This window comes from Castor canadensis, chromosome 9 (genome assembly GCF_047511655.1).
Source record: "Castor canadensis chromosome 9, mCasCan1.hap1v2, whole genome shotgun sequence".
In the NCBI taxonomy this organism is placed as follows: Eukaryota; Metazoa; Chordata; class Mammalia; order Rodentia; family Castoridae; genus Castor; species Castor canadensis.
The window spans coordinates 42,621,027-42,643,640 of record NC_133394.1 but is presented as its reverse complement, the minus strand read 5'-3'; the positions used below and the strand labels follow the sequence as shown (position 1 = coordinate 42,643,640).

The window sequence follows — 22,614 nt, the reverse complement described above, 5'->3', positions numbered from 1 at the left end:
CTGGCCGCTACACTGTCCTACCTGAACATTGAGACTATTTCAACTCAAAGGCTATAGGTGATTCAAACTTTCAACCAAAGACTTGGTCTCAGATGCATAAATTCCAACATAGAAACACAAGCAATATGAAAAAACAAGGCAATGTTTTCCAAAAGTCAACAATTCTACAATAAAGAATTTGAACAATAGTGAAGCAAATGAAATCTTGAACAATGAACTCAAAAGAACAATGACAAGAATGATTGACAGAATTAAAGAGGACATGTATAAGCACCTGAATGAATTCAAAGAAGATACAAATAGCAGCTGAATGAACTCCAATAATTCAAATAAACAATTCAAGGAAATAAGGAAGACAATCAAGCTATGAAAGAGGAATTCAATGTAGATGTAGAAATCTTGAAAATAATGTAATTGAAATCCTGGAAATGAAAGGCTCAATGACCAAAATAAAAAATTCAAACAAAATCCTTGCTAACAGAATGGAACAAGTTGAAAATTGAGTATCAGGGATCAAAGATAAAGTAGAGGAATTAGATCAAAAACAAAGAAAAAACACTACAAAAATATAAACAGAACATGCAAGACTTATTAGATACCATCAAAAGACCAAACCTGCTGGATCCAGTGGCTCATACCTGTAATCCAAGGTATATGGGGGAGGTGGAGATTGGGAGGATTGTGGTTTGGGGCCAGCCCAGGCAAAAGCTATCAATACCCCATTTCAACCCAGAAGTCAGGCATGGTGCCATATTCCTGTCATCCCAGCAACACAGGAGGCAGTAGTTAGAAGGAAGGCAATTCAGGCCAATCGTAGGCAAAAACATGAGACACTATCTTAAAAAAATAAGATAGAGCAAAAAGGGACAGAGGTATGGCTAAGTGGCAGGGTACTTGAAGTGCAAGACCCTTAGTTCAAACCCCAGTAGCACCAAAAAATAACAACAAAAAAGCAAAACAAAAACCATACCTATAAATCATGGGTTTAGGAAAAGGAGAAGTACAAACTTAAGGTATATATAATGTATTCAATAAAATGATAGCAGAAAACGTCCCCAATCTTGAAAAACAGAGTCATCCAGGCACAGGAGGCTTTCAGAATACCAAACAGTCATATCAGAAAACAAAGCAAAACAAAACAAAACAAAACACCCTATACACACTACAGTTAAAACTCTAAATATACAGAACAAAGAAATAATATTGGAAGTTGCAAGAAAGTAGCAGGAAGTCATATCAGAATGATAGCAGGTTTTTCAACAGAAACTCTAAAAGCAAGGAGAGCCTGGAATGACATATTCCAACCCCTGGAAGAAAATAACTGTCAATCTAGATTAATGTATTTCTCCTTCATAAATCTCACTATGGAAGCAGATTAACAAATGAGGCTTAGGAAAGAAGCAAACACCATAAAAACAAAAAGATGACAGGAAATACTATATATACCTGAAATTAGACAGGAGTAGCTATACTCCTACCTAATAAAATAAATTTTAAACCAAAATTCATCAGAAGAAACAAAGAAGGTCACTTCATATTAATAAAGGAAACAATCCAACAAGAGGAGATAATAATTCTTAACATATATGCACCCAGCATTGGTGGACCCAATTTCATTAAACAAACAATACTGGACTTATAAGCACAGATAGATTCAACACAATAACAGTAGGAGACTTCAATTTCCTACTCTTACCAATAAAAAAAATCATCTAAAGGAAAAAAAAAAAAAGAAACTTCAGAATTAAACAATGCTACAGACCAAACAGACTTAATAGATACCTACAGAGTATTTCATTGAGCAGCCATACAATGTGCTTTCTTTTCAGCAGACCATGGAATTTTCTCCAAACTATACTATGTTTTATGACATAAAGCAAGTCTTAACAGATGCAAGATAACTGAAATAACCCCTTGTATTTTTTCAGACCACAATAGGATAAAACTAGAACTCAATAGCAAAAGGGACGCCAGAAAATATTCAAACACATGGAGACTGAACAATACATTTTCAAATGACCAGTAGGTCATCAAAGAAATAAGAGGGGGGTACTTAAAATTTCCTAGAATCTAATGAAATGTAAACACAACTTACTAGAACCTCTGGGATACAGCAAAGTCAGTGCTGAGAGGAAAGTTTACAGATAAGAGCACTTACATAAAAAAAAAAAAAAAACCAGAAATCTCAAATAAGTAATCTAATGAGGTAACTTCAGCTCTTAGAAAAACAAGAACAAACCAAGCCCCAAATTAGCAGACAGAAAGAAATAATAAAGATTAGAGCAGAAATTAATGAAATGTAGAATAAAGCAATATAAGAATCAATGAAACAAAAAGATGTTTCTTTGTAAAGGTAAATGGGATTGATAAACCCTTATTCAAACTAACCAAATTAATAAAATTAGAGATTAGAAAGGGGATACCCCAACAAATACCAATGAAATTCAGAGGATCATGAGGGAATGCTTTGAAAACCTATATTCAAATAAACTGGAAAATGGATAAATTTCTAGATGCATTTGACCTACCAAAATTGAACCAAGAAGATATAAAAAAATTAAATGGATATATAACAAGCAATGAGACTGAAGCAGTAATAAGAAGTCCCCAACAAAGGAAAGCCCAGGATCCAATGGAGTCACTGCTGAATTCTACCAAATCTTTAAAGAAGAACTAACAATCAAGACTCCTTAAGCTTTTCCATGAAATAGAAATGGAAGGAATACTACCAAACTCATTCTATGAAGTTAGTATTACACTCATTCCAAAATTAGACAAGGTCACAGCAACAACAAAAAAGAGAATTATTGACCAATCTCTAATGAACATACATGCAAAAATTATCAATATAATACTGGCAAACTGAATTCAACAACATATTAAAAATACCATATACCGCTGGGTGCTGGTGACTCAAGCCTGTAATCCTAGCTACTCGGGAGGTAGATATCAGGAGGACTGCTATTCGAAGTCAGCCCAGACAAATAGTTTGTGACACCTGACCTTGAAAATATCTAACATAAAAAACAGGGCTGGAGGAATGGCTCAAGTGATAGAGCACCTGCCTAGCAAGTGTCAAGTCCTGAGTTCAAGCTCCAGTACTGCCAAAAAAAATCATACACCATGATCAAATTGGTTTCATTCCAGGGATGCAAGGATAGTCAACCATGCACATCATTAAATGTAATGCAGTATATAATAAGAATCAAGGACAAAAATAATATTACCATCTTAATAGATGAAGAAAAAGTCTTTGACAAAAATCACCATCCTTTCATGGTAAAATCTCTGAAGAAACTAGGAATAGATTAAACATACCTGAACATAGTGAAGGCTATTTTTTTTATTAATGAAAGCTATTTATGACAAACCTATAGCCAACATCATACTAAATAGGAAAAACTAAATTCATTTTCTCTAAATTAGGAATAAAACAAGGGTGTCCACTCTCCCCACTCTTACTCAATAAAGTACTAGAATTCCTAGCTAGAGGAATAAGGCAAGAGAAAGAAAATGGATTCAAATAGGGAAGAAAGAAGCCAAATCATTCCTATTTGCAGATGGTATGATCCTTAAAGGTCACACCAAAAAAAAAAACCTCCTAAATATTATAAACACTTCTGGTAACGTAGAAGGATATATGATTAACATACAAAATCCAGTAGTTTTTCTACATATCAATAATAATCAGGCTAAGGTAGAAATCAGGAAAACAATTCCATTCACAATAGCCTCAAAAATTTCCAGAAATAAACTTAACTAAGTAGGTGAAAGACCTCTACAATGAAAACTACAGAATATTGAAGAAAGAAATTGAGGAGGACACAAGAAGATGGAAAGACCTCCCATATTCTTGGATTGACAGGATTTATGTTGTGAAAAATGGCTATACAACTGAAAGCGATTTACAGATTCAATTCCCTCCAAAATCTGCAATTCCCTCTAAAATCTCAGTATCTTTTTTTTTGCAGAGATAGAAAAATAAATCTTAAAATTTCAGATGGAAATATAAAAAAACCCTAATAGCAAAAGTTATCCCAAGCAAAAAGATCAGCATTGGAGGTATCACAACACTGGACCTCAAATTACACTTCAGAGCCACAATAACAAAAACAGCATGGTACTGGCACAAAAAACAGACACAAAGACCAATGGAACAGAATAGAGGACCCAGAAATAAACCCACCAAGCTATAGCCATTTGGGGTTTTTTTTTAATGAACAAGCCAAAAACACAGATTAAAGACAGTCTCTAACAAATGGTGCTGAGAAAGCTGGTTATCTACATGCAGAAGACTGAAAATACACCCCTTTCTCTCACCCTGTACAAAAATCAACTCAAAATGGATCGAAGATCTTAATATAAGATCTAAAACTTTGAAACTATTATAGGAAATCACTGGAAGGTATAGACATAGGCAATTATTTTTAGGACTCTAATTGCCCTGGAAATAAGAGCAAGAATTGACAGATGCAATTGCATCTAATTAAAAAGCTTCTGCACAGCAAAGGAGAAAATTTCCAAAACCAAGAGACAACCCACAGAATGGGAGAAAAGTTTTGCCAGCTATTTAATGGATAAAGGATTAATATCCAGTATACAAAGAGCTCAAAAAATTAAACACCAAAAGAACAAAATAATTTGCTTGTAGGGTGGATCCAGTGGTAGAGCACCTGCCTAACAAGCACAGGTCCTGAGTTCAATGAACAAATAATTCAAGTAAAATGGGCAACTGAATTGCACAGACAGTTCACAAAACAAGTACAAATGGCTAACAAATACATAAGGATATGTTCAACACCCTTAGTCATAAAGGAAATACAGATCAAAATGATTCTGATATTCCATCTCACCCCAGTCAGAATAGCTATCATCAAGAAAACAAACAATAAATGCTGGGCAAGAATATGGAGAGAAAAAGGGATTCGCATACACTGTTGGTGGGAATGTAAATTAGAGCAAGTACAAATGGAAGTCAGTATGGAGGTTTGTCAAAAAACTAAAAATAGAACTCTCCTATGACCCTGCTATACCACTCTTGAACATATATCTGAAAGAATGTAAATCAACACACAGGAGAAATACGTGTGCACCCATGTTTACAGCAACACTATTCATAATAGCCAAACTGTGAAACAGTTCCCACCAATCAATGAGGGAATAAAAATATGTGGTGTATATACACAATGGAATATTATTCAGCCATAAAGAATAATGAAATTATACCACTTTCAGGAAAGTGGATGGAAGTGGAGATTGTCATGTTCAGCAAGATAAGCCAAACTCAAAATGCCAAACAATGTGTTTGTGCTCATTTATGAAATCTAGACTAAAATGATGTGAAATCCATCAAAACACTATTTGAAGAATGGAGAAAGAAGGGGGAGGCTAAGGGAATATACGAGACAAGAGGAACTTGTTCAAAGTATGTATGCATGCAAGGAATTATCGCAACGAAACCACCTTGTACTATTAGTGTATGCTAATAAAAAATTTTTAATTTCAAAATTAGGGAAATGTAAGCCTTGGTGCCAGCAGTCAGGAGTATGGTTATATTTCAGGCTAAATAATGACCAAAAGAGAACATGAGAGATCTTCTGGGTGTTGGTGATATTCTGCATCTTGCATTGGGTTCCAATAACATGGCATTTTCACTTTGCAGGGTCTTACACTTATGGACTGTGCATTCCCTATATGAATGTTACTCTTCAAGACTCTCAGATAACGGGTAGGGATAAAGCTCAGTGGTCAAGTGTTTGCCTAGCAAGCATGAGGTCCTGGGTTCAATCCCTACTCCTGCAAAAAAAAAAAAAAAAAAGACTAGGGCTGGTAGAGTAGGTCAAGTGGTAGAGCTAGAACACCAACCTACCAAGTGTGAGGCCCCGAGTTCAAACCTCAGTATTGAAACAAAAACAAAACAAAACCAAACCAAGATTCTCAGCTAAATCTGGAGTGGACTCTAGAACTGAGATTTAAATTCTCCTTATAACAGCCACTATTAAATAATAGTGGTAAGGCAGGAATAATACAATGAGAAAGTATGATGACATAGGGAATACATAAAGGTTACAAAGCCCCAGAGAAGAAATAACTTAGCAAGGAAAGCTTTGCATAGTATAAAGAGAAGAACATAGACCAATGTTTGCTATCATAAGCCCATCATTGTCAAGAATTACCTCAAAGAAAGGAGCCAACACTTTGAGGTCCAGCCAGATGGTGCAGACTCTGCTTCTCCCTTGCTTTGAGGCCTGGGTGCCTGAGATGACAGAAGGCCGAAAACCACACAGGGTGATGCAGGTGGCAGCTATTCAAATCATGTAAACCAACAGAGAAGTGCTTTATATCTATTCCACTGCAGGCATAGGTAATGACATAAGTAGTTTAATCTTTAAACTTCCTTATAAAATATTATGTTCTACTTAAATAAATTCAAACAGACTTCAAGTAGAATCTGAAATGGCTGAAATTTTATTTTTTCAATAGATATCTCTTCACTTGTCATTTCTAATTTATGAATTTAGAATTTCACATTTCAACTTGGGTTCCCTTCCTAAAATGTAACGTACATATTTCCATCTTATATCTGCCTCTTACACCTCTACTTTCTAACCTTACATCTTATTGTCTATATTATAGTTTCATAGTCAGTATTTTGGAGTATCAGCCTCAGGGCCTGACATTCACTTGGCCACCATACCCTCATAACTATTGAAGATAAGGCTGACATAAAAATTGGCAATCATAGAAGAACTGTAGAGAATAAAACATGAAAACTAAAAAAAGTTATCAGTATGTCACCTTCTGAAAAATAACTATAAATAAAACACATTTTATAGCAAGATGTTCTTTTAGATCTACTGGGTGTCAGTATTTTTCTTAGGAAAAAAAAAAGAAAAAAGAAAATTGATAGGAAGATCTATTTAAACAGAAAAGATTTTGTTAAAAGATGGTTCACTGAACGTGTAAGATGCAAACAAAGGACAACTAACCCAGTACATGATGGCAGAGTGGATACAGGTATAGCACCACGGTAGGAGCACAACAGGAGCCCTCAGTCAGCCTGCCCTGAAAACAGCACGTCCTCAGAAGTAATAGAAGAGGCTACAGGCAGTTGCTACGTGATATGGCACAGACTCCACATGCAAAAGTCATGCAGAGGAAAAAGAATTCATTGAATACACTGAGGGCCCACTGTGCTGAGCCTTGAAAGGCAGGGGAAGGGTGTCAGGGCAGAGGATCAGCAGAGTCAAAAGAAGGGAAGACATTTATAATGAGGGTGTGCAAAGTGGAGCTGATGGGTCTGCGAGGAAAAGGATGAAATAAAGTATTAAAGAAAATTTAATTGAGCTTAATTTCAGTGTCACAGGTCAAAGAACATAGTTCTTAACAACAGAAACTTTTATTGTTTGTGTGCTAAAACCTCATTAGGTTTATTTTAATGAAATATAAGATTAAAGGGATTGTAAAGGAAGTAATTGGGGTGGGGGGAAGTGAATTCTCTCAGAAGCTACTTAATTTACTGAAGAGAAAAGAACATGGTCCAGCCAGAGAATATTGTTTGGACATCAGGTCATCAAGGCTTTTTCCTACTGACTCTAACAGACTCCAGCTTTGTTCTGTTGGTCAAATCACATAACTTTTTCCAGTATCTATTTAAGGGTATAATTAAGAAGTTGAAAAGATAACTGGTTTCAAATATGTTTTTGAGAGTTGTAAAACTCTTAACTGTCCAAATGTATTCCTATCCAGGAAGAATCCATCTATCTTTCAATCTATCTATCTATCTACTTACCTACCTACCTATCTATCTCTATATACATATCTATCGGCATTAATGCTTATATATAATGTACATATGTACATACACACGTAAGTATATACAGACATGCGGCAGCTGCTCTGGAGCCCACAGCCTGTGATCAGCTTTTAAATCTCTCTGCCCATCCCACCACTGTCATTCCCTTTACTACACAACTCAGAGACACTTCCAAAACCCATACCATTCTTAGGAACAAAGACTATATATACCTTGATTACAAATTTCCAAGGCTTTTAGTTTAAGATTGGGAGTTTCTTTTATCAGATGCAATTATGACCAGTAGTTAGTTAACGAGAGGAAACATGCTATGTAATACAAACATACCTTAAATGTTTTAACCCCAAAATATATAAATATTCATTCTTTTGCTATTTTTTTTGTAAGGCTAATGTCTTTCTTTGAGACGAAATCTATTGACTAGCATTCTGCCAGAAGCATATCGTGTATAAAACATCACCAGAAATCTCCAGTTTCTGCTAAGAGATTTTTAAGACACTTAAGAATCACTCTGAGTTTCATGTTTTTATATATTTTCATGATTTTTGTTTCTGGTTTTTCATAACTGGCTTGCTCACATCTAATGTGCAACAAATTTAAGTAACATATTTATCAAGTTATCCAAAATATTTAATTTTTACAGAGATAACTCTTGTGCCCATATTCCTTTGGTTTATACACAGTTTATTTAAAGTATATAGTTACAATATAATTTAATATAAACATGCTTGGGAACAAACAGTTGGTTCTTAGGAAGTCAACAGTTCACTAATGGGAACACCTTGAAAACTAGCATACCTGTGGGTCTTAAAGATGAAAGGAAGAGTGGTTACAGGAATTTGGTTAAGAGGAACTTAGTTGGATGAAAGGTTGAGAACATTTTTACTGCATACAATACTAGTTTAATTTTAGAAGCTTCTATTTATAGATAATTTTGTATTAACTGTACATCACTTCATTAATCAAATTTCTAAAGCACAAGAATTCTAAGAATATTTACTAATCAACACCTTATCAAACATCACTGAATATATATCCTAAAGGAAAAGTCCTCAGGTAGTCAGCTTCCAAATGGTCCCCAATCATCTGTATCCCTACTATTCACACACTGATGTAACGTCTCCCCACACTGAATCAGGGCCAATGCTTGTGGCCAACATAATCAAGTAGAAGTGATGGCATGTGACTTCTGAGGCTAGGACACAAAAGGCATTGTAGTTTTGGCTTAGTCTCTTAGATCAGCCATAGTACGAGGATATTTAACCAGCTGAATGGAGAGGCACACATGAAAAGGAACTGAGGCTTCCAGCCAACAGCCAACTATGAGCACCTTCAGAGGACCGTACCCATAACAAGCATCTATGACCTCACACAAGACACTGCACTAGACTCATCCAGCTAGGCTGCTCCCAAATTCCTATACCACAGAATTTTATTAATTTATTAGCTTTTACAAGTCCTTTCTGTGAAGACACTAAGCTCTTCCACTGAATAAAGGACTGCGAACCTGACTGAGAAGGAAAGTGCTTTCTTGCTGTCTCCATAGTCCTCTACTGGCAATCTCTAACACTGCACCAATTGGCAAAGGAGAAAAGTTTATAAGGCCCAACTCCTATACCACACAGCAGGGCAAAGGAATGCACAGTTGGAGTAGAAAGATAATAAATTGTTAATGAGCACACCCCCGAAACTATACTTCCTCTTTTTCTCATGTACTTCATTTTGCTTTTTTTTTTTTTTGACACTGGGGCTTGAACTCAGGGTCTACACCTTGAGCCATTCCACCAGCTCTTTTTTTGTGATGGTATTTCAAGAGGTTCTTGCAAACTATTTGCCCAGGCTGGCCACGAACTTTGATCTTCCTGATCTCTGTTTCCTAAGTTGCTAGGATTACAGGTATAAGGCACCAGTGCCCAGTCTCATCCTGCATTTTTAAAAGAAAATCATTTAAGCCTGCATTGCATCCAAAGTTTCTAATGATATTCAACATTTACCCCCATGTCAAAAACATACTATTAAAAAGAGTCTCAGAGAATGAGTATGCGCTGCCAAGAGATCAGATAACTGAAGACAGAAAAGACATTAAAACACCACATGGAAAGAAATCTTGCTGCAAGGAAAAGGGATGAGTTCTACTTAGTCCAGACACTTAAGCTGGCAGTTTAAAAAGGAGAATTAAATTGTGAGCCATGCACTCAGTTTCACTCTGTTATAGAACTTGTTTTCTGAGTAAGCTGAACTGAAGGAATTTCACTCTTATCTAGTTATACAATATGGAGGGGACAGGGAAAGAAGCATGACAGTTGAATAGAAAAATTCCTAGAGTTCCAAAGCATAATAGTAGGTAAAGATCATAAACTAGCAATTTATTTGTCACCAAAAAGCCACAAATCAAGGATCTACCTGTGTGTAGTGTGGTGTTAAGCATTATACCAATCAGAATTTTATGGAGCAGGTGTGTACTCAATTATTTACTGGGTAGAAATTATTTATATAACTTGCTTCCTCTGAAAGAGTATCCTTCATGACAAATTATATATCTGAGATGCCGCTGACCTCCGTTCAGAGGCTGAATAGTTTATCATGTAAAGAATTAAAGGAACTTTATATGCTATGAAGTCTGTGTAATGGTGATACTCCCCATGTCTTCAAAACAAAGTGAGCTCCTATGACAGGTGAGTCCAGGAAAGGCAGTACAGATAACGCAAGGGACTTCACCACCCGACTGAAATCACCCTCAAGAAGAAAAAATTTAGAACATTCTTTTTAAATCTGATTAAATATAAAAGGAAGTCACGTTCTTCAAATCAACTTTCTAATGAACAGTCTAGGCTAAAGAAAAGCTCTACCTTAAGCTCTTAAACTTCACAGATACTAAGTCAGGCACTGGTGGCTCAGGCCTATAATCCTAGCTACTTAGCAGATAGAGATCAGGAGGATCATGGTTCCAAGCCAGGCAAATAGTTGTGAGACTCCATCTCAGCCAATAGCTGGGTGCAGTGGTACTCACCTAAGTGAGACCCTATCTCCAAAATAGCCAGAGCAAAAAAGGCTGGAGGAGTGGCTCAAGTAGTACAGCAACTGCCTCACAAGCATGAGTCCCTGAGTTCAAGCCTCAGTGTCACCAAAAAAAATAGAATAAAATAAATGTTCTCAGACATCCCAGTTAATCCCATTAATCTGTACAATTCATATGTATTAATAATCTTAAAAGTTTTTCAGACAGACTGAATAGACTTAGGGACATCAAGATGCAAATATAATCTAAGCTTCCCTAAGGCCCTACTTAACAGGTCACAAATGATTCTTCTCTAGAAACAAGTCCCAAACTGCTGTTGCAATTATTTGCCAACTACTTCCTCTCCACTTCTATCTCCTTTGCCCCAAATGCTCTTCCTCCGAGACCCTATTACCATCCTAACCATGGAGCCCAACAGAAAGGGTGCAAACTCCAGCTTCAGACTGCTTTAACTGAAGTCCTGGTTCTACTAGGCCCGGGTACCTAACCTTTTTAAACTTTACCTCCCTCTTCCTCAATAAAATCCCATTTAGTAGAAGGGAAGAAGTTATTTTTCCCTCCCAAATCAGCCCCTCACCTCCTCTTCCCCATCTCAGTACACAGTACCATCCATCCTCTCAGCTGATCAAGCCAAAAAACAAGGCACCCTCTGCATTTCTCCCTTTTCTCTTTCAACCACACAATCCCTCAGCAAGTGCCATTGGCTCTCCTTTGAAAGGAAGCCACAAATCAATCAAATCTTTTAAGTTTCTACTCCTATCCAACTCACCAACATCTCTCTCTGGTTACTCTAGGTAACCCATAACTGACCTCCTGGCTTTGAATCTTACTCTTACAGTCTATTATCCATATGATAGTGAATGTGATCTTCTAAATCATAAGTCAGCTTTTGCTATTCCCTTGCTAAAAACTCCATATCCCACCATTACTACTTAAAAGAAAATTTAAATCCCTTCTCTGTCTCAACTCTGCCTGTCCCTCTGATTTCTTCCTCTATTTCTCTTTCCTTCACTCTGCTTTCTCTAGACACCCTGGCTTTCTAATGTATTCCTTATATACATTCTTATTTGTTTGTTTGTGGTTTTAGAAACAGTTCTCACTAGCCGAGGCTGGCCTTGAACATGTTATCCTCCTGCCTCAGCCTTCTAAGAGATTACAGGCATGTGCCTGCACATCCAACTCCTTATATGCATTCTTAAATAAAATTTCATTCCTGTTTGGGGAGTCTGCACTTGCCATTTCCTCCACTGGGAATGCCATTGCCAAGTCTTCGAACCACTGACTCCTATCATTCAGACCTCACTTGAATGTGGTTCCTCAAGAGGATCTTCTCTGAGTATCCAGTATTGGTCCTGCCCCTTCCTGTTTCACTTCTTCCTACTTCTTATCTCTGAAATTTTATGTGTTTCCTTCTTTATTGACCTCTACCCACTAAAACTTCAAGAGAGCAAGGATTTTGTCTCTTGTGTTTACCGCTTTATCTCCAGCACTCAGGACCACACCTGGCATATCGCTGATACTCATAAAAATATCTGTTGAGCAGATGGGTGTGGTGGTTCACACCTATAATTCCAGCACTTGGGAGGCTGAGGCAGAAGGATTGAGAGTTCCAGGCTATTGTGGGGGCTGTGACCCTGTTTCAATAAAAATCTGGGGCTGGGATGAGCTCACTGGTAGAGCACTTGCCTAGCAGAGGTGAGGCCCTGAGTTTGATCCCAGCATCAAAAAAGAAGAGCCAAAAATAAATCTGTTGAATGAATAAACATTCAACAACTACAATATGATGTGCAGCTTCTCTAACAAGGTTAGGAAAAATGCTGTGGAAGCACAAAGAGAAAACTATTCCTTTCTAAATTGCTTGACACACTATTTGAGAAGGTAAAGTCTGGACTCTTGAAACATCTCCTAATAGCTGGGTATAGTGGTACATGCCAGTAAGGCCAGCAACTCAGAGGCAGTGGTAGGAAGTTCGTGGTCTTAGGCCTGCCAAAGCAAAGTTAGCAAGACCCTATCTGGAAAACAAACCAAAAGCAAACAGACTGGGAGTGTGTTTCAAGTGGTAGAGCACTTGACTAGCAAGTGTGAGTCCTGAGGTCAGTCCTTAGAACTAGGGGGAGAAAACAATAAATTTATCCTGATCATTTAGGGTACCACCCTATGCTCAAGTAATTATTGAGATGAAATTAATTCATTCTCAACAATAAGAAATTCAACTACTTCTTTTGTCATTCCTTCCAAAATGTTTTCAGATGAACAGTGACATCTTTTCAGTCATAGAATAACTCAAAGAATTAAGATTTGAAGATAAATTTAGCATTTCAAGAAACTTCTTAAAATATCAAAAAACTGAATTTTGAAATAAAGTCAGGATATTAGAAAACTTCAAGTCTTGAGCTATGTTAACTTTATTTAAAAAAATAAAACTAATCTTTGGAGAAAAAGCACATAATGGTATCATTCACCCATTACTTTAACATGCAGCATTAACATTTTTCTCATATTAATTTACACCATTTTTCCTTCTTTTTTTCTCTACTCACCCCAAATATCCCCAAGTAAATGTGTTTTGTGATGGAAGAAAAAAAATCAACTTATTGAGTCATAATAAAACGCAGTAAATGTACCTCAACTGTTCAGTTCAGTCTTATTACTACGAATGCCATCCACGCTTCCTTAAAACAGCACTCTCCTTGGAAACAGAAATAATTAACACCAAATCTCTAATACTTCTGCCAATTCCCACTTAACTTTACATTAAAACTCAGCTTTAACTTCCAACAGCTGTAGACAACAGCATCTATTCTTCACATTAGCTATTGTTTTGACTTTGGCTTACAAATGAAAATGAGTTTGGGAAAGCCTGCAGACACAACTTTAAGAGCATAATAAAGTCTGAGTAGCTGAACTGATAACTAGATTTCTGTTTAGTAAATAACATAATGTCACCTTTAACAATTATGACTTCCTTAAAATAAATCAGGTATTAAAATGAAAATTTAGGACTGGAGTTGGCTCAAGCTATAGAGTACTTGCCTTAGTAAGTAAGCATAAGGCCCTGAGTTCAACTCCCCCAGTACTAAAAAGAAAATCAAAGATTATACTAGTGAACACAACATGGTGTGATCACTTAATGATGGAAGCAAAGTATGTATGGCACAATAATCCATCAGAATCCAGGAGGTATTGGTGCCAGGACTCCTTTAGGATGCCAAAACGTTAGGATGTTCAAGTCCTTCATATTGTATAAATAGGTACAGTATTTGCATAAAACTTATGCATATCTTCTCAGATATTTGAGTCATTTCTGTGTTACCTGTACTATCTAGCACAATATAATTGCTACATAAATAGTTGTTATACCTTAATGTTTAAAGGATAATGACAAGAAAAAAGTTGTGTAAGTTCAGTACAGACACAATTTAGAATATTTTCAGTCATGGTTGGGTTCTGGATGCAGAACTCAAGGATTCAGAGGGCCAATTGCATTTTCCCAGGAAAATTTAGTATCGAGGCTATTCCTTCCTGTTTCAGAGCCTTCCACTGAAGCACCATATGTCATTATCCCAAACTACTTGAGGATGTATCTCAGTGGTGGAGTGCTTGTCTAGCATGTACAAGGTCCTGGATTTGATCCCCAGGATCACACATACTATAGGAGATATATATATATATATATCCTATATGATAGGATATATATATATCCTATATGATATCCTATATGATATATCCTATAGGATATGATATATGATATGTGATGAATAAGTAGATCAGTGAATTAAATTAAATCTATGATTTTGCCTTCTACCTTCAAAGGCTAAAGCTTTATAAGTTAAAATGAAAAACATATACCCCAAATACTTCAAATGTTACACAGAAGAGACAGAAATCAGGCAGTACTCCTATCTTCAAGTGATTTTTCCAATAGCCACTGGCCAGGGCTGATTGAGCCAAGCTGGACCAAATTCCCCCTGTGAATCTGAAAATTTGAACACATGGGAAGTGACTAAGGTCACTGAATCATAGTGGGGCCCTGAGAGACATAGGAATCTCTACTTCTCTGGTTCCTGTACAAAATGAGTATTCTGTTTCTTTTTTGCTGGCGTGGGTCAGGGGTAGGGTTTGAACTCAAGGTGTCACGCTTGCTAGGCAGGCACTCTGCCAATTGGCTACATGACAAGCCCTTGCTCTTCCTTCTAAAAGATACTACATTGTCCTTCCAATACATTTCTTATTTAAGATGCAACAAAGTGAATTCTAATTAATGCAAAGTACAAGACAATACAAACACACTATATTGCTTGAACTATAACACTGAGGTGAGAAAGCTACTAACCATTGAAAATCTATGTGGCAGCACTTCACCTGTGTTACGTGATTTCATTCTCAAGTAGACCACGTGAGGTAGGTGTTCTTCATCCTGGCTCACTAATGAGACTTGAGGATTAAGTAATTTACAGGGCCCCTGATGCAGGTTCAAGTTCATACCTAGGCCACTATGACATCAAAGTCACCTGATCACCCACACTTATTCTTTTTGTATTAAAAAAATTCCTGACTCTCAAGACTTTTTTTAAGTTTATGTGTTCAGAATTATAACTACTTATCTGAGTAGCAATAGACATGCTGCCACCTATGTACTAGAGCATATTTCTGAATATTTTTGAATATTAAATCTATTAAAATCTCTTCTATAAATCTTTTGCTCTTGTCTTACACATAGTATATTTACAGTCACTGGAAAAGAAAATAAGAATTTTTTTCTTACAACTTTTCTCTGCTGTAAAACTCTTCAAATCTTTCTAAGAATTTCTAGAAAGAATAAGGGATAGGTGAGAACTGTGAAAACTGTTCAAGAAGGAAATGATGCTAGTCAAAATGGCATAAAATTTAAATCTGATAGTTTATTTCTGGAATTCTCTATTTAATGTTTTTGGGCCACAGTTAACTGCAGGTGACTTAAACTGGGAAGTGAAACCTTGGACTGTACCGTCATTCTCAGAACCTGTTTCACTGGGGGCATTATCTCAGCACATTGGCCAACAGAAACCCTATCCAGACACTCTTTGTAACTGAAAGAACAATGCAAGGTTAGCACTCAATCCCTTGTAAGCTTTAGTGCTATGGACCAATGCATTCTAGAAAGATCACGGAGGAAAAGGCAAAGTCAGATAACCTAAGACTTACTAGTTAAAACCAATGGGGACATTTCATTCCTCAGAATGATGAGATGCCTTACCTCACCCTGAATCTTCTCTCCTTTCTCCCAAACTATCTACTTAGCACTGACTGTATCTGCTATGTTATGCACCACACCCTGGAGAAACACTGATAAACAAAAGACAAGCCCTACCCCATGAGACAGAGTAAACAGAAAACTGTAGCACTGTGTGATAAGGTCCATGATGGATTAAGTTTAGGGTGCTATGAGCATCCCCACACAGGCACATTCATGATTGAATCTTGCAGTGACTGTAACACATTTTATCAAAATTAAGTCTAGATGTAACTGGTTTTTAAAGTGGCCTAGATGATTCTCAATTTTAAACCATACTGACATTTAAATGTCACAGAATTGCTTTTCAAGATCCTAAAGTTCCTTTAAGGTTTTGTTTTGTTGAGTCAGGACTTCACTACGTAGCTCAGGCTAGTCTCAAACCCATGAACCTTCTGCTTTTGCTTCCCTGAGTGCTGGGAGTACAATAGATCTTTCTTTAGTAGGTTTTAACTTTTTAATTTCCATTCATTCAAAAGTCTTTTCAGTTATTACAACAAATAATTTTTACGTATCTCATCCCAAGTTTCAGAAACACTAGGTTTTACCTTCTTTATTAAAATTTTTGTTTAAAATAAAAACCCACTTTACAGGTTACCACAGTATTGTGACAGTGGGGAAGATAGACAACAGGCTTGTCTTATTTCCTAACACTGTTATACTTTATAAACTTTTCTTTTTTATAATAAGCATGCATTGCTTTTGTGATTGAGAAACACATACATTTATTTAAGTTTTTTTGGGGGGCAGGACTGGAGTTTGAACTCAGGGCCTCACACTTGCTAAGTGTTCTACTATTTAAACCACCGTGCCAGCCCTTTACTGTGTTGGTATTTTTGAGATAAGGTCTCATGAACTACTCCCCCGCAACTGTGATCCTCCTAATCTCAGCTTCCAGAGTAGCTAGGATTATAGGCATGAATCCCTGGGGCTCAACTACATATTTATTAATAATGTCATAAAATCCACCCATTATTTTATGTTCATGTTTTCTATGGATCAACTGCAGAAGTACAAGTACACTAATGTCATTTTGCTGGGATTTAACTATTGTTGGGTAGTAACTCTGGTAGCAACATTATAATTTTGTGACTTAGCATTAAGCAGGAGTAAGTACAGAATGATAATACTCTTACTATACTCTGTCCCTTATTTTATTACAATGTAAATTGTGAGAGATAAAATTTGCTTTATTTCTTTTGTGTGTAGCCACTTTGAGCATTACATTCTTTTCTCTCAGGGTATTATTATTCAATACTGCTAGCTTAAATTCATGTACTTTTTCTTCTAAGCATTTTCAAGTGCTATACAGTCTTCATTACATCTATCTTTTAACATTTCTCAGTAGCACATTAAAACTAGCATAATCACCACCTTTTCTCAAATTTGCAGGATAAATACGGAGAATGAGCAATAACTCTTTGTATCACCCAGACTCTAAGCAACTATAATTTAGAACAGTATGGAATCAAATACACTGTTTATAGTCTCTTAATCTTTCTTCTTCATCCATTCTTCCTGTCCAAACAACTCAGTCTAGCGATATTACACCCTAAAAAAAAAGAAAAGAAAAAGTCACCTAAATTAGTAAGATTTATTATGGCTTATAGCCAAAGAATGAAGTTCTTACTTTATGAACAAATCAGTGAGTCTCTTGACTCTTGTCTCCGAGCTATAGTCTCATCACCTATGAAGCAGGGACAAACTTGCCTCTTACCAACTGGCGCTCTCAAAGGCTCAGAAGAAAGGCTTTGTTGATTATAAAGAATCATAAAGACAACACTATTAATATAATACATGGTCTTTACTTGTAATTAGCTCCAAGTTCCTATATCAATAACCAAGAGGAAAACACAGTTACTCCATGAAATCATTGGTACAGAGTCAGTTATGATAAAAACTGAATGCTAATTTACATGTGAGAGAGATTCACCCTAGCTCTTGGGAAGCTCTCAAGAAACATTCATTTCCCAGTCACCTTTTCTCCTTATAGCTGGCAAACTACCTAACGCTTCTTCATAAAGGGCTCTTTAGGGAACACGTATGGTAAATTCTAGGGGTAACGGAGACCAACTAACATCGTTCTATGATAGCTTTTCATAAAAATTCTGGTGCAGTGACTTATCATAATTCATACTACTCAGTGATGAAATGCTTTCTGTCCACAATGAGCAGTAAGGAAAGAAATCAGGTGGCACAGACAGCCTCACTCTGACCTGGTACTGGTGTGGTGAGCTGGAAGGAGTCTCTCTATAAACCTCTGCTTTGGGGTACCAGAACTTACCTCTGCTTCAGCATTAGATGTAGTTAAGGCATCTGTCTGACACTCAGAAATGAGACAGGGAACTAGCATGAAGTGCTTAAAAGCACAGCAAGTTGGGTAGGCATCGAGACTGACAATGACTAGCATGTGACCTAGGGACATAAGCCTCTCTCAACTCAGTGTCCATAACTACACAACGGGGATAACAGTGCTACTTCACGCGGGCCACTGAGGAAAAACAGTGAATGCTCTAAAATTACTTTAATTTACCTATACTGTAAGACAGTAGGTCTGAGCATCTGTAACCTGAGACCAAATGGAGCAGTCTACTTATGGTCACAAAAATTACTGCTACACATATTAATACTGGGCACCAAAACAGAGACTTTATTTCATGCTCTTTACCTCAAATACTGCAGATGCTTGATTTTTTCCCACAGCACCACCCAACTTCCATGAAAGATATGCTGCCATTCAGCAAATCTCAAATATTCACTTTGTCACCCCAATTAAGCACATTACATGCTCTTTTTGGCTTGGGAGGATTACTATAACTTTGGGGGCTGAATTTGCTTTTGGGAGGCGGATTTTCACAAAATTAATGGCAAGAAAATACTTACTAGGATCACACAAAAATTTAACCACAACTGAAAAGCTGGGGCTCCACCTTGCTGGAGTTTTCTGTCATTAATTCATTAATGCCAAAAGAAAGCTTCTCTATCAACTGAGCTGTGAAATTCATGGACAGGAATTAAACATTTTGTTTTTTGGGGAGGGGGAGGTGGCCCAAACAATGTATACACATGTGAGTAAATGTAAAAATGATTTAAAAAAAGAATGTCTAAAAAATTTTTTTGTTTTTGCAATTTCTTTTGATTTTTAAAATTTATTATTTCTTGATCGCACTTGATCAAAACCCCATGTATAATCCACAAATAGTGCATACTTACTGTATAGGCTGACTTGATGATGACCTGCAGTGCTGGGGATCAAACCCAGAGCCTTGTGCTTGCTAGGCAAGTGCTCTACCACTGAGCAACATCCCAGCACAAAGCTTTAATGCTGTCAAAGAAGAGCAATACATCATCGACAGGGAGTCAATGATCACTAATAAACTTGAAATCAGGTGGACTTCCTGGTGTATAAATTTAGGAAGGGAAGTAAGTACTAAAAATCTTATTACTACATTGACAATTTCCTTTGCTTTGTGTAATAAGCAAGAAAGAAACTGAAAGGAGAGCTAAGATGGGGAGCCCTGAGATAGAGGTCACCAGAACCTGAAGAACTGCTTCTAAGAAAGGCAGCTGGCCCCAAGCCCAGAAACAGTGGCCTTGGGGAGATAAGGAAACACTACAGAGAGAATAAAAAAGAGTATTCCCACACCCCTCAGTGGACACCAGGTTTCCTGACCTGGCTGCTAGAGGCATTCCTCAACTTAAGAGCAGTCTTTGCTTTCTCTTCTTGGAAAATAAATCTTTCTTACTTTCACCTTGCTGGAGTTTTCTGTCATTAATTCATTAATGCCTTAGAAAACAAGAACCTGCCTTGGCTGAATACAGCACACCTGTGTGTCAAAACCATGGGAAGAGACTTTTTCTTTCCAATTTCATTTTAGACTATGTAGCTATTTAAAGACAATGGCATTTGGCCATATGATATTTTATTTCCTCTATACATTTTACTTATCTTTGGATGTATTTTTTGCTAATCATAATTTGTTACCAGGCTGTTTTCTCACTTGCCACTTTGGTAAAAAGCATATCACATGCCAGGTGCTGGTGGCCCACACCTGTAATCCTAGCTACTCAGAAGGCAGAGATCAGGAGGATCAAGTTTGGAAGCCAGCCCCGGGCAAATAGTTGGGGAGATATTATCCTGAAAATACCCAACACAGGATCAACAAATGGGACTACATGAAATTAAAAAAAGCTTCTGCGCAACAAAAGAAATGGTCTCTAAATGGAAGAGGCTACTCGCAGAATGGGAGGAAATCTTTGTTAGCTATACATCAGACAAGGGACTCGGGAAGCTCAAAAAAGTAAACTCCCCAAAAATCAATGACCCAATAAAGAAATGGACAAATGAACTAAACAGAGCTTTTTCAAAGGAAGAAGTCCAAATGGCTAAAAAAAAATTAAACAAATGAAAAATTCTATTTTCTCTTTTATGTTTTTTCTTCTACAAAATCAGAGAACAGGAGGTTGGAACAGATTCTGCAGGGGAAGGGGGGATTAGCACCCATGGGAGAGGAAAGGGGTAGGAGGATGAATATGGTGCCAATAATGTATACATATGTATGTAAATGCAAAAAATGATACCTGTTGAAACTGTTTCAAGAATTAGGAGAGGGGGGATGAAGGAGAGCAGTGGAGGGGGTGAATTCAAGTGTGATACATTGTAAGAACCTTTGTAAATGCTACAATGTACCCCCACCCAGCACAATTCAAAAAAAACCTTAAAAAAAAAAAGAAGAAAATACCCAACACAAAAAAGGACTGAAGTGGCTCAAGTAGTAGAGTGCCTGCCTAGCAAGTGTGAATCCTTGAGTTCAAAATTCTGGAACTGTGCTTCAAAAAAAAGTGTAACATAAATATTTAATAAGCATAGTAAACAGAAAAGCTACAATTATTATGCAAGTCTTAGTTTGGATTTCCCCCAAAACAGAGCCTAAGACAAGGATTTGAGTGCAATCTACTTGGAAGGTGATCCTATGAAGCAGGAGAGAATGGGGGCTTGAGGCAGGGAATGAAGAAAAGCCAACAGAAGGGCATTCCTGAGGTCACTGCCCTCAGGACCACAGACAATGGAAGACTGAAGCACCTCTGAGAAGCACTCTGAGTATCTCCCAGAATTGCCCATGTGGAAGACAGGAGGCTGAAGGCTTATTCAGTCAGTTAAGGGATGTCCTTCACTTCCACAGGGGGAGCTGAGCAAGGAAGAAAGGACTTAACCTCCACAGCCCTTGGAATGCAGACAGCCTGCATGTAGCCTGAGTCTGAGATGAAAGGGGAGGCAGGACTGAAATCAGGGTGGGTAATGTGGATGCATGCAAGGACCAAGGGCAGATGCTACACATAAAATCCCAGGTTATGTGTGAGACAAGTCCTCCCAGACTGCTTCAAGAAATAAAGAGATAGCTGTACACCAGTGGCTCATGCCTGTAATCCTAGCTACTTGGGAGTCTGAGACTGGGAGGATCAAGGTTAAAGACCAACCTGGGCAGATAATTTGTGAGACCGCCATCTCCAAAATCACCAGAGCAAAATGGACTGGAGGTGTGGCTCTAGCAGTAGAGCACCTGCTTTGCAAGTGTGAAGCCCTGAGTTCAAACTCCATGTACCAACAACAAAAAAAGGGAAGTTGCTCTTATCCTGTCATCCCCAAATAACTTTGAGAGCATCTTTACCTAAAGTAGGTATAAAAATAGATCAAAAGTAGGGAAAATAAAACCTCTGCATATTCCTTATTGTGGGCTTGATAAATATCTAATTAGATTTTTATCTCTACAAAGAGGTTTAACTGCAACATTATTTATACTAGCAAAAAAACTGTAAACAATCCAGCTGTCTATAACAGTTGAAGGTCTAAATAAATTATAAATGTTTAAAATGATTATATATCCATTAAAATTGTTTTCAAGGGCTAGAGGTGAAGCTTAGTGATAAAGTAAATTGCACAAGGCCCTAGGTTCAATCCCCAGCACTGTTTAAAAAAAAAAATTGTGCCAGGTGAAGTGGATCTTGTCTGTAATTCCAGCTATTTCTGAGGCAGAGAGCAGGTGGATTATGGTTTGAGACCAGTCCAGGCAAAAAAAAAAAAAAAGTTAGAGAGAACACTCCCCCCTCCCCCCCGCCCACAGATCTCAATAAACAAGCTAGGCTTGGTGGTAGACTCCTGTAATCACAGCTATGCAGGAAGATTGCAGTCCAAGGCCACCTGGGCAAAAAGTGAAAGACCTTCTCTGAAAAATAACCTGAAAAGCAAAAAGGACTGGGGATGTGGCCCAAGTGGTAGAGCGTTTGCCTAGCAAGCACATGGCCCTGGGTTTAAATCTTAGTACACCCAAAAAACTATTTTCAAGAAAATATTAATGATATGATTCTTGGTAATGAGAATTTGAAAGGATGTAAACCCAAAGCTGTGTACAGCATTACTGCTGCACAATATTTACTGCTGCATGCTTCTACACATTTTACTGTGTAGAAGTATATACAAGTACTCTTCAAATTTCTTGCATTTCAAAA

General features: G+C 37.2%; 1 protein-coding gene across 3 annotated transcripts in view; it reads right to left on the bottom strand.

Annotated features, from left to right (window-relative positions):
- The window catches only part of Mcub (mitochondrial calcium uniporter dominant negative subunit beta), a 94,141-nt gene that overhangs the window by 32,026 nt on the left and 39,501 nt on the right, over positions 1-22,614 (bottom strand). The window contains exon 1 of one of the 3 annotated variants that reach the window (XM_074041528.1): positions 6,177-6,244. The exons of the other annotated variants lie outside the window; for them this stretch is intronic. The gene's annotated coding sequence lies outside the window, so the exon portion shown is untranslated. Of the gene's footprint in view, positions 1-6,176; positions 6,245-22,614 lie in introns of those variants that run through there. 3 annotated transcript variants of the gene reach the window in all.